This window comes from Artemia sp. Qi Xiang Cuo, chromosome 2 (genome assembly GCF_049724085.1).
Source record: "Artemia sp. Qi Xiang Cuo chromosome 2, ASM4972408v1, whole genome shotgun sequence".
Lineage (NCBI taxonomy): Eukaryota > Metazoa > Arthropoda > Branchiopoda > Anostraca > Artemiidae > Artemia > Artemia sp. Qi Xiang Cuo.
Genome location: NC_142795.1, coordinates 29,457,538 through 29,470,755, shown reverse-complemented (window position 1 = coordinate 29,470,755; position 13,218 = coordinate 29,457,538).

The following is a 13,218-nucleotide window of genomic DNA, read 5'->3' as shown; positions in this document are numbered from 1 at the left end:
AGCATGGGGATTCAGTTGTACAGGATTTCGGTTATACAGGGGTTCAGTTACATGGAGGGTTCAGTTGCACGAGGGAGGATTTGCGAATTGGAGGAGATGGGATGATAGTGTACTGTATAATACACAAGTGATGTTTTGCAGAGTATTGTCAATTTAAAATAGTTTAGAAATAAAAAAAAAATTAACAAGAAATGGCTGAAAAGTGTTTTGAGAGAGATGGGATTGCGGGGAGGGTTGAGTTGCACAAGGGTTCAGTTAAAGGGGGTACAGTTACAGGGGGGTTTAGTTAAATTGGGTTGAGTTGCACGAGCGTTCAGTAGCTTGAGAGTCCAGTAGCACGGGAGTTCAGTTGTACAGGGTTTTGGTTATACAGGGGTTCAGTTACATGGAGGGTTCAGTTGCACGAGGGTTCAGTTAAAGGGGGTAGAGTTACACGGGGGTTTAGTTAAATTGGGTCGAGTTGCACGAGGGTTCAGTAGCACGAGGGTTCAGTAGCACGGGGGCCGAGTTAAATGGGGCTTGAGTTCCACGAGAGTAGTGCTTTGTCGTGGTTTAGCTTGTCACAGTATTTAGTGAAAATAATGCTAAAATGTATTAAAAAGACCGTCAAAAAAAAATTTTTTTCAGTGTAAGCCCGTGCAACTTCTATGGTAAGCACCATATAGCTGATAGCTAAGGGGGGTTCAGTTACATGGGGGTTCAGTTAAAGAAGTCTCAGTTGCATGGGGGATTCAGAAGCTTGGGCTTCAGTTAAAGAATACCTCATCGAGCGATATATTTTTTTAGTGTATTTTATATCTATTACCAAAATATCTAGCATAAAGAGAAAGGTATTTCGGAGGGGGCAGTTGCGTTCCACTTCATGATTCGAATGGTAAGAAGGAACTGAACACACATCACTCCATTTTAAGGCATTTTATACGTTATATCTTGGAAATTAAAAGAAATTAAGCCCCTTCTTATCAGATTCAAAACGCTTAATATCCCCAAGCATATGCGGTAACGGTTAATTATTACGAAAATCATAAGGGAGAGGATTCCATATCTTGTAAATTAAAAGAAATTAAACCTCTTCTTATCAGATTCAAACGATTAATACCCCAAGCATATGCGACTCAAATTTCACTTTAGAATGCTAACGTGTATCTTATGAAATAATTTAAGTCCAGAATCAGAATTCCTATTAAGTCGAACAATAAAGCAAAAACGAAAACAACTACAAAAAAAAACCCTAATTTTAAACAGTTTTTGGGAAACAAGGTGAAAGTAAAGTGCAACTCGTATAAATGAAACCCAAAACGAACAAAAACTACAATAATTAACCGAGTCAAAGTCAAAACGAGCAGAAATTAACATAAGTTGGGCGCAAAACCCCTATGCCTTCCCAAAACACGAACAAAATTTGCACTTTACTGAAAAAATAAAAATGGTTTTACTTTTACACCTTTAATAAATCAAATGATATTAACATTTTGATATATGTAATTTGTTTGTTAAATAAAAGTTATCTATCTATCTATCTAACATTTTAATTACTAAATATCAATATATGTATATTAAACTGACAATGCACATTCACTTGTATTTTTCAGTAAAGTGCAAAATTTTGTTCTGGCCTTGGGAAGGCATAGGGGTTTCGCGCCCAACTTATGATAATTTCTGCTCGTTTTGAGTTTGACTCGGTTAATTATTGTAATTTCTGTTCGTTTTGGGTTTCATTTATTTATCGATGCTGATTTGTGGCAGTTTCATGATTGGTAGATTATTTGATGTTATTTTTGCTAATTTTTTGTTTAATGGAGTTCTATACTTTTCTTTGAAAAACTTATTTTGTGGAAAAAGTGTTTTTGTTTTAATTTTTTCTAATTAAGAACGAAAATCCTTTTGTGGGAACAACTTATGTTTTTGCGAGGAACGTCATTTTTGTAATGAGACCCAGAAAGCGTTTCAAAAAAAAATTCTTCCCTGGATTTGCCATAAATTCGCTGCTTACGCTGAATAACCAAGTAAGCAAATATATCGAAGAAAAGAAGACACCTGTAAGGGTATTTCAGTCCTTTACGTACACTTAAAGGAACCAAAAGCTTCCCCCAAAAAGATAATTTTCAAAAATGGTGCACATTTCAACTGGACTCAGAAATACTACGCTTTAATAGCGTGAATCGTGCTTCAAAAATTCCGGATTGTTACAAGATTAATTAAAAATAGGACGTTAGCCCAATAAGTTTTATCAAATAGTTCATATTGTTAAATTGTAGTGAAGGAGCGACTTAGCTCAATTGTAACCGAAACTCAAAAATGGAATTTTGATAACAGTTGACAAGAATTGGGTTTTTATGCAGATTGCAAATATATAAATTTCACTACGTTTAATATCTAGCCACCAAATGCTCCAATGCATGGGGGTTCAGTTGCTTGGGGTTCTGTTACACAGGGATTCAGTTACAATGGAACCCACACAAAAACAATATTTTGACTACTTTATATGAAGTGAGGGGGATGGGGGCAAGTATTCAGTTAAAATAAAGCTAGGAAGGGGGAAATTAAGTTTTGAGGGAGGTGTAAAAATGCTACTTATTTAATACCCCGGTAAACATTTCAATTGAAATGCTTCAGGAGAAATAGACTATTGCTTCTTTCTGAACTGTCTGGGGGGTGGGTAGGGGCAAGTATTTAGTGAAAATAATGCTAAAAAGGGGGAAAAATAGAAGCTGTTTCCAAAAGATTTAGGATTCATTAACATTTTTCATTTTTTATTTATTTTTTTCTTTTTGTACATATCTTAAAATGTCAAAATATGCTTATGGTTCTAACAATTGTGCTCTATGATTGGTCAGAGACACGATGTGGCTTTCCCACTGGAGGTTTTATGACTCCTCCCAACAATGAATTCAGATGGTTTTAGGACTCATCTCACTACCCATAACTCCATTCAACCTTGAGCGAAGGTATAAAAGTTTGATGAAGTATTTCTCTAATTAACAACTACATTAATACCCTCCGAGATGATAGGACTATATGACACGGAATTTATTGGATTAAAAAATCATCTTGTGGTGTTATATTTGAATGTGCTTTTTTATTATTGTCTATGGATTTCGAAGAAATTGACTGTTATCATTGGTTAGTGAACTATAATCTGTTTGAGTATGATAAAAGCTTGTGGAGTACTACATTACGTTATATAAACAGACTGGGATTCTATGATAGAGTGATTACACCACTTAATAATACTGGTCAGGAGCTGAGAAATGTTCAGCAGGAAGTCAGTGAAATTTGCAGCTTTTTCGGGGTTGAAGCACTCTACGTAAAGGGCAATGTACTTACAGACAAAGTTTTAATTCAAAACTGTGACTCTAGGATTCCACTTTTCAATCTGGAAGAATTTAAATGTCCTAAATTTGAAGGGGCTTATTACCGTCCCGCAAACAAGGTTAGGTTCTTCGCACCGTGGATACCGAGGGACATACCTGATCGGGATAAATCCATAAGACATGGTAAAAAAAACTATTCTATATCATGGGATCATCGTTTCTGGTTTTTTAAGTGTTAACTCTAAGTAATATTTTAATTTAAATATGTGGTGTTTTTTTTTTGTTTTTTTTTTCTCAAAAAAAATATTTTAATAAGTTTAAGCAATAAATATATTTAAGCTTAACCCGTATTTATTCTTTATAATATTTTTATTCATTTCATTAAATTATGAAGAAATTGTAAGTAAGTAACAATAGCTTTCTTGAATTCGCTTCCTGGAAACAAGACAGATATTTAATTCAAGAGATCATAATAAAATCGCAAGAAAGTGATAAAAACTTTATTGTTTTCACCTATTGGATAACCAATGCAAATATTTCATTCAAGAAATTATGAAGGACCTTTAAATAGTTAACAAACTCATTCTTGAAGTTACCTCTTGTATACACAATGCAGAAATTTCATTTAAGAAATTATAAAAATTTTAAGTAAGTAGCAAATTCTTTCTTGAATTTGCCTCCTGGATAAATAAAAAAAGACATTTCATTCAAGAAATTAAGACAAAATTCTAAGTAAGCAACAAACTCTTTCTTGAAGTTACCTCATGGATACACAATGCAGAAATTTCATTTAAGAAATTATCAAAAATTGTAAGTAAGTAGCAAATTCTTTATTGAATTCGCCTCCTGGGTAAATAAAAAAGACATTACATTCAAGAAATTACGACAAAATTCTAAGTAAGTAACAAACTCTTTCTTGAAGTTACCTCATGGATACACAATGAAGAAATTTCATTTAAGAAATTATAAAAAAATTGTAAGCAAGTAACAAACTTTTTCCTGAAGTCACCTCGTGGATACACAATGCAGAAATTTCATTAAGGAAATTATGAAAAAATTGTAAGTAAGTAGCAAATTCTTTCTTGAATTCACCTGTTGGATAAACAAAAAGACATTTCGTTCAAGAAATTATGACAAAATTCCAAGTAAGTAACAAACTCATTATTGTTTTCACGACTTAGATACCCGATGTAGAAATTTAATTCAAGAAATTATGAAAAAATTCTCAGTAAGTAACAATTTCTTTCTTGAAGTCAACTCTTGGATACACAATACGGAAATTTCATTCAATAAATTATGAAAAAATTGTAAGCAAATAACAAACTCTTTCCTGAAGTCACCTCTTGGATACACAATGCAGAAACTTCATTTAAGAAATTATCAAAAATTGTAAGTAAGTAGCAAATTCTTTCTTGAATTCGCCTCTTGGATAAACAAAAAAAAGTCATTTCATTCAAGAAATTATGAAAAAATTCTCAGTAAGTAACAATCTCTTTCTTGAAGTCACCTCTTGGATACGCAATACGGAAATTTCATTCAATAAATTATGAAAAAGTTCTAAGTAAGTAACAAACTCTTTCTTGAAGTCACTTCTTGGGTACACAATGCGGAAATTTCATTAAAGGAATTATCAAAAATTGTAAGTAAGTAGCAAATTCTTTCTTGAATTCGCCTCTTGGATAAACAAAAAAAAAGTCATTTCATTCAAGAAATTATGACAAAATTCTAAATAAGTAACAAATCCTTTCTTGAAGTTACTTCATGGATACACAACTCAGAAATTTCATTTACGAAATTATCAAAAATTGTAAGTAAGTAGCAAATTCTTTCTTGAATTCGCCTCCTGGATAAATAAAAAAGACATTTCATTCAAGAAATTATGACAAAATTCTAAGTAAGTAACAAACTGTTTCTTGAATCCTCCTCCTGAATGCACAATACAGATATTTCATTTAAGAAATTACGAAAAATTGTAAGCAAGTAACAAACTCTTTCTTGAATACACCTCGTGGATACACAATGCAGAAATTTCATTAAAGAAATTATGAGAAAATTGTAAGTAAGTAGCAAATTCTTTCTTGAATTCACCTGCTAGATAAACAAAAAGACATTTCGTTCAAGAAATTATGAGAAAATTCCAAGTAAGTAACAAACTCTTTATTGTTTTCACGACTTAGATATACGATGTAGAAATATAATTCAAGAAATTAAAAAAAGGAGAGTAAGTAACAAACTCTTTATTGATTTCACCTCTTGGATACAAAAAAAACAACATTTCATTCAAGAAATTATGACAAAATTCTAATTAAGTAAAAAACTCATTCTTGAATTCGCCGTTTACATGTACCATACAGAAATTTCATTCTATGGGACCTCTACACGTGATTAAACACGTTTTGAAACTACATGCTATTTGCTTGCCATTCCTTGGCACCTTTTCAAACGAGCGGGGATTCCCCACTGGTTCCTACACATTGCAAAAACGTGACCAGTACGAAAACTCCACGTTTTCAACCAGACTGATATATATATATATATATATATATATATATATATATATATATATATATATATATATATATATATATATATATATATATATATATATATATATATATATATATATATATATATATATATATATATATATATATATATATATATATATATATATATATATATATATATATATATATAAAATATAAAGGAACTTGCTCTGAAATGTCTTTTGAAAAGTATTTCATCCAAAAAGTTGGGTTGATCTAGGTTCACTTAGAGTGGCGCGCCACTCTAAGTGAACCTAGATCAACCCAACTTTTTGGATGAAATACTTTTCAAAAGACATTTCAGAGCAAGTTCTTTTATATATATATATTTCAGTCCTTTACGTACACGTAAAGGAACCAAAAGCTTCCCCCAAAAAGAGAATTTTCTAAAATGGTGCACATTTCAACTGGACTCAGAAATACTAAGCTTTAATAGCGTGAATCGTGCTTCAAAAACTCCGGATTGCTGCAAGATTAATTAAAAATAGGACGTTAGCCCAATAAGTTTTATCAAATAGTTCATATTGTTAAATTGTAGTGAAGGAGCGACTGAGCTCAATTGTAACCGAAACTCAAAAATGGAATTTTAATAACAGTTGACAAGAATTGGGTTTTTATGCTGATTGCAAATATATAAATTTCATTACGTTTAATATCTAGCCACCAAATGCTCCAATGCATGGGGGTTCTGTTGCTTGGGGTTCTGTTACACGGGGATTCAGTTACAATGGAACCCACACAAAAACAATATTTTGACTAATTTATATGAAGTGAGGGGGATGGGGGCAAGTATTCAGTTAAAATAAAGCTAGTAAGGGGGAAATTAAGTTTTGAGGGAGGTGTAAAAATGCTACTTATTTAATACCCCGGTAAACATTTGAATTGAAATGCTTCAGGAGAAATAGACTATTGCTTCTTTCTGAATTGTCTGGGGGGTGGGTGGGGGCAAGTATTTAGTTAAAATAATGCTAAAAAGGGGGAAAAATAGGTTGAAGCGGGGCGTCTTCTTTTCTTCGATATATTTGCTTACTTGGTTATTCAGCGTAAGCAGCGAATTTATGGCAAATCCAGGGAAGAATTTTTTTTTTGAAACGCTTTCTGGGTCTCATTACAAAAATGACGTTCCTCGCAAAAACATAAGTTGTTCCCACAAAAGGATTTTCGTTCTTAATTATAAAAAATTAAAAAAAAAACACTTTTTCCACAAAATAAGTTTTTCAAAGAAAAGTAAAGAACTCCATTAAACAAAAAATTAGCAAAAATAACATCAAATAATCTACCAATCGTGAAACTGTCACAAATCAGCATCGATAAATAAATGAAACCCAAAATGAACAGAAATTACAATAATTAACCGATTCAAACTCAAAACAAGCAGAAATTAACATAAGTTGGGCGCGAAACCCCTATGCCTTCACAAGGCCAGAACAAAATTTGCACTTTACTGAAAAATACAAGTGAATGTGCATTGTCAGTTTAATATACATATATTGATATTTAGTAATCAAAATGTTAATATCATTTGATTTATTAAAGGTGTAAAAGTAAAACCATTTGTATTTTTTCAGTAAAGTGCAAGTTTTGTTCGTGTCTTGGGAAGGCATAGGGGTTTTGCGCCCAACTTATGTTAATTTTTGCTCGTTTTGAGTTTGACTCGGTTAATTATTGTAGTTTTTGTTCGTTTTGGGTTTCATTTATACGAGTTGCACTTTACTTTCACCTTGTTTCCCAAAAACTGTTTAAAATTAGGGTTTTTTTTGTAGTTGTTTTCGTTTTTGCTTTATTGTTCGACTTGATAGGAATTCTGAAACTGGACATAAATTATTTCATCAGATACACGTTAGCACTCTAAAGTGAAATTTGACTCGTATATGCTTTGGGTATTAAGCGTTTGAATATGATAAGAAAAGGCTTAATTTTTTTTAATTTCCAAGATATAGATTCTTCTCCCTTATGATTTTCGTAATAATTAACCGTTACCGCATATGCTTGGGGATATTAAGCGTTTTGAATCTGATAAGAAGGGGCTTAATTTCTTTTAATTTCCAAGATATAACGTATAAAATGCCTTAAAAATGGAGTGATGTGTGTTCAGTTCCTTCTTACAATTCGAATCATGAAGTGGAACGCAACTGCCCCTCCGAAATACCTTGCTCTTTATGCTAGATGTTTTGGTAATAGCTATAAAATACATTACAAAAATATATCTCTCGACGAGGTATTCTTTAACTGAATCCCAAGCTTCTGAATCCCCCATGCAACTGAACCCTCTTTAACTGAACCCTCATGTAAGTGAACCCTCCTTAGCTATCTGATAAATGGTGCTTACCATAGAAGTTGCACGGGCTTACACTTAAAAAAAAAATTTTTGACGGTCTTTTTAATACATTTTAGCATTATTTTCACTAAATACTGTGACAAGCTAAACCACGACAAAGCACTACTCTCGTGGAACTCAAGCCCCATTTAACTCGACCCCCGTGCTACTGAACCCTCGTGCTACTGAACCCTCGTGCAACTCGACCCAATTTAACTAAACCCCCGTGTAACTATACCCCCTTTAACTGAACCCTCGTGCACCTGAACCCTCCATGTAACTGAACCCCTGTATAACCAAAACCATGTACAACTGAACCCCCGTGCTACTGAACTCTCATGCTACTGAACCCTCGTGCAACTCAACCCAATTTAACTAAACCTCCGTGTAACTGTACCCCCTTTAACTGAACCCTCGTGCAATTCAACCCTCCATGCAATCCCATCTCCCTCAAAACACTTTTCAGCCATTTCTTGTTAATTTTTTTTTATTTCTAATCTATTTTAAATTGACAATACTCTCAAAAACATCACTTGTGTATTATACAGTACACTATCATCCCATCTCCTCCAATTCGCAAATCCTCCCTCGTGCAACTGAACCCTCCATGTAACTGAACCCCTGTATAACTGAAACCCTGTACAACTGAATCCCCATGTTACTGAACCCTCGTGCTACTGAACCCTCGTACAACTCGACCCAATTTAACTAAACCCCTGTGTAACTATACCCCCTTTAACTGAACCCTCGTTCAACTCAATCCCAATTTAACTAAACCCCCGTGTAACTGTACCCCCTTTAACTGAACACTCGTGCAACTCAACCCTCCCTGCAACCCATTCCCCTCAAAACACTGTTTAGCCATTTATTTTTAAATTGAAATACTGTTCAAACGTTACTTGTGTATTATACAGACCACATCTGAGAGGTAAAGCTAGGTCAAGTCACAATGTCATTCTATCGTTGCTTTTCAATGAAGCTATTGAATACCTTTTACCAATGTCTCTTGTAGGCGTCAAATCTATTAATTATCTGAGCATATTCTTTGTATTGTTGATGCAAGCATCCCATTCCTCATTTTTTAATTACCCGTGAGGTATAACCAACGCAATACCTTTACGCAAATACCTTTTCGCAAAAAATTCGCAAATGGAGTTATTTTTACGTCACAATTTTCAACTTAAAACCATTCTAATTATAGCATCCCATTCCTCATACTTCAATTACCCGTTACGCTGTCTTAACCAACGCATTACCATTACGCAAATACCTATTCCCAAAAAATTCGCAAATAGAGTTATTTTTACGTCACAATTTTCAACTTAAAACCATTCTAATTATAGCATCCCATTCCTCATACTTTAATTACCCGTTACGCTTTATTAACCATCGGAAGTTTAATTTGGTTATTGAACTTAGAAGTAATTACCCTTTTCAAAAATATTAGTCGTTCTATTAATGAACCCGTGAAACGAAACCAGTCAGATCGCATCACACAATCTCGCTCATAGTTCCAAAACGCGGGTGTCAACTCAGAAAACCCGTCTGGTGAGGCATGTACCGTTCGTAGTAATAGGTGACTGACCCGTCGTAAGCCAATGTACCGGTTAAACTACACGCATATCCATGCCTCAGGCTTGTGTAAGTACATGTGTATTTGAAATCAGCACCTCTCTTACTACTTATGACTATTTGAAAAAATAAAAGTTTTTAGTTTTAATGGCCCTATTTTCATGTAAGTTTGTTTTATATATTCATTTGTGTTTTACTGACGACAGCCCTTGGAAATAGGGCTGAAATATTCAGTTAAGGTTGAAGTTCTACTGTCTTACGCAAAACATTCCCTATTGTACTACTTGTTGTTTGTATTTGCTAACACTTTTGGTGTCTTTTAGTAGGGTTTTAATTTATACATAAAAAACGCTGAAAAGTTTTTTAGTACTTTTAAAAAAGCTACTTGTTGATCTAAGTAAATGAATCTTAGGTTTCAGGAATCGTTGTTAAGGAATTGGGACAAAATTCAAAGTTTAGTGTAAAAACAAGGTTTTGAGGAGGGGGCAACCCCCTTCATATATGTAATAATTTATGTTCGTTTTAAGTTTTAATGGTGCTCCTTACTTTTGAAAAAACTTGTTTTCTCATTTAATTTTTGATGGTTTTTTAGATAATGCCTGGAAATCTGGCTCCACATCCACGAAAAAATTTCTCCTCCCCATGGATATGTCCTCTAGACAGTTCAATCCTGGTGAAAATTTACCCCGGAGAGTACCCTTAACATCTCCACGTGTGAAATTGAGTCGGTAAAGAAAAGCAAGATATAAGAAGAATTTCGTATAGGAATTCTGACAAATTCCCCCAGTGTCAAATTTCCCCTGAAAAATTCACCCTCTGGAAACTTCTCTCCACCTGGAAAATTCTCCCCGTGTAAAATCCCCCCAGCAGAAAATTAGTGTCCCTCCAGCCGAAAAATGCATGCATATATCCCAATAACAACTACTTTGCGTAAACAATGGGCAAATTTTATAACTTAAAGACCTTTCCCCAGGGGCTATGGTGGGTCATGTTATTCCCAAAGGCATGGTTACTGGGCTTTTCAACTATGTTGAACAAAATGGCTATTTCAAAATTTGGATTAGAGGATTTCGAGGGAAAAGGGGGAGGGAGGGGGTTAGCTGCCCTCCAATCTGTTTGGTCTCTTGAATAGGGCACTAGAACTTCAATTTCAGTTCGAATGAGCCCTCTCCCGATGTTCTAAGACCACTGGGTTGATACATGGGTGCCCATAAGCTGAATTCCAGGGGGGGGGGGAAACATCGTCTAATCGGCACTTTTAATGCTATATAATAGAAATCTCAGAACAAAAATATAAAAATAAGGCAGCATCATTTAGCCTGGGGGGGTGGAGGCCCCCTCCCACCTTCCCCCCCTTATGGGTGCCCATGGGTCGATACTATCCCCCCTGGAAAAAGTAAAATAAATATGCATGCGTGATCTGTCTTATGGCAAAAAATACAAAATTCGATATTTGGAATTTTGGTGCTTGAATCCTCTATAATAGGGTTCTCTGATACGTTGAATCTGATGGTGCAATTTTTATTAAGATTCTATGATATTTAAGGGGGGGAGGGTTCCTGCTTTTTGTAAAAATTAGGCAAATTTTTTCAGGCTTGTAGCCTTTGATGGATAAGACAAAACTTAATGAAACTTATATATTTGTAATTAGCATAATAACGCAATTCTTTTTATATCTATTGGTATCAAATTCCGTTTTTTAGGGTTTCGGTTACAGGGTTACTATTGAGCCGGTCGCTCCTTACTTACAGTTTGTCACCACAAACCGTTTGATACCATTGGCATGACATTTTATTGCACTATGTGGTAATCAGTACATATAACAATGCTGGATATTGGATATCTATCTGGAGTGGTGAATGTAAAAAATGAATCGATTTTGTTGCTTGCTTAGTTTTTACACAAATTCACATAATAAAAAACATTTTTTTTCAATAAATATATGTTTAAAGTAAGTAAGATATATGATATATTCAATACGTGGCTCCTATTTACACAAAAAAGGATAAGAAATAAAAAAAAAGAAATGTTCACAAAAAAAACTCCATCCCCATTGTATATATAGTTACATTTTTGAAAAGAGCTTCCCTTATCCTACCAATCCTCCATTCTCCAGGAAGCTCTCTCTGTAATGCTTTACTTTACAGATATATTTCCCCACATTGCTAATATCCAGCTGGTAATTACTCTTTAAAAAATTCAACCATCCATTCCTTGCCTTTTATCCCATTCCCATAAATATCTTACCTCAAGTCTTCGACTGCACACAAAATTCTCCAGATCCTCATTTTCTCCACATATCAGGCAAAAGATACTTATATCTATTTTGCTTATGAAGTGTCAGGAGTGCATATTCTCCTTATCCTAGATCCTCCCCTGGGTTTTGGGGTGTTTTCATTAAAAAAAAATGCCTTTTTGTCAGTTTCATTGGAGAAGTTGAAGAAAACGAAATTACGCCTTTAGATTTCGACAAATACATCCCCTCTCCCTCAATATTTTCTTGAATTGATACCACTGAGGCAAGTACCAAGGTGAGACCCTTCCCCTGGGGGCTTATAATAGAAACTGGGGCACCATCGTCCGGGGGACGTAAATACAGGCGGAGGAGGAAGAAGACCCCTCAAATGTACACTCAGCAGGGTCAGTAGTAAGTCATATAAAGGTTTCACCAGTGATTGCGTAATATGCCTTACCACGGGCCAGTGACCTATTACTATGAACCCTACATGGCTTGGCAGACAGGTTTTCTATTGTGACACCCATGTTTTGGAGGTCAAACTCATGGATACAAGTTTATTTTTTATTTTTTTTTAAACTGGTATTTTTTCAATGAAGCCCATAACACTTTGCAGAAACCTGTGAATGTAGGACTGAAAGTCCGTTCGTAGTATATCTGAATCCAATTACTAATCAAGTTAGTGTGACCGCCATTTTTTGATCTGGTTAGGTGGGTATAATCTGGTTTGGTTCGTTATTGCGAGAAGGGTTACTCAATTTACATCTTAGTGTTAACTGGGCGATGACTTAGTCTAATTGCGTAGGTACTAAAGGAACATTGAATATTTTTTAAGATTTTGTGTTTTCGCAAGAAAATAGCTGGTCTTTAGCAAGCTTAGCCATAGCTAGTTGAAACTCTGCATAAATATCTTCATTTTTAGTCTAATTGCGTAGGTACTAAAGGAACATTGAATATTTTTTTCTGATTTTGTGTGCTTTCGCAAGACAATAACTGATCTTTTAGCAAACTTAGCCATAGCTAGTTGAAACTCTGCATAAATATCTTCATTTTTAATCTAATTGCGTAGGTACTAAAGGAACATTGAACATTTTTTCTGATTTTGTGTGACCACCCGGCGCCCCAAAGACTCCTGAGCCTCCATTATAATACTTTTTAAGGCTTTATTATATATTTTCAGAACAAATTATTATTTTAGGGAATTATTTTGATGAAACAGTTAGAGACATTTTA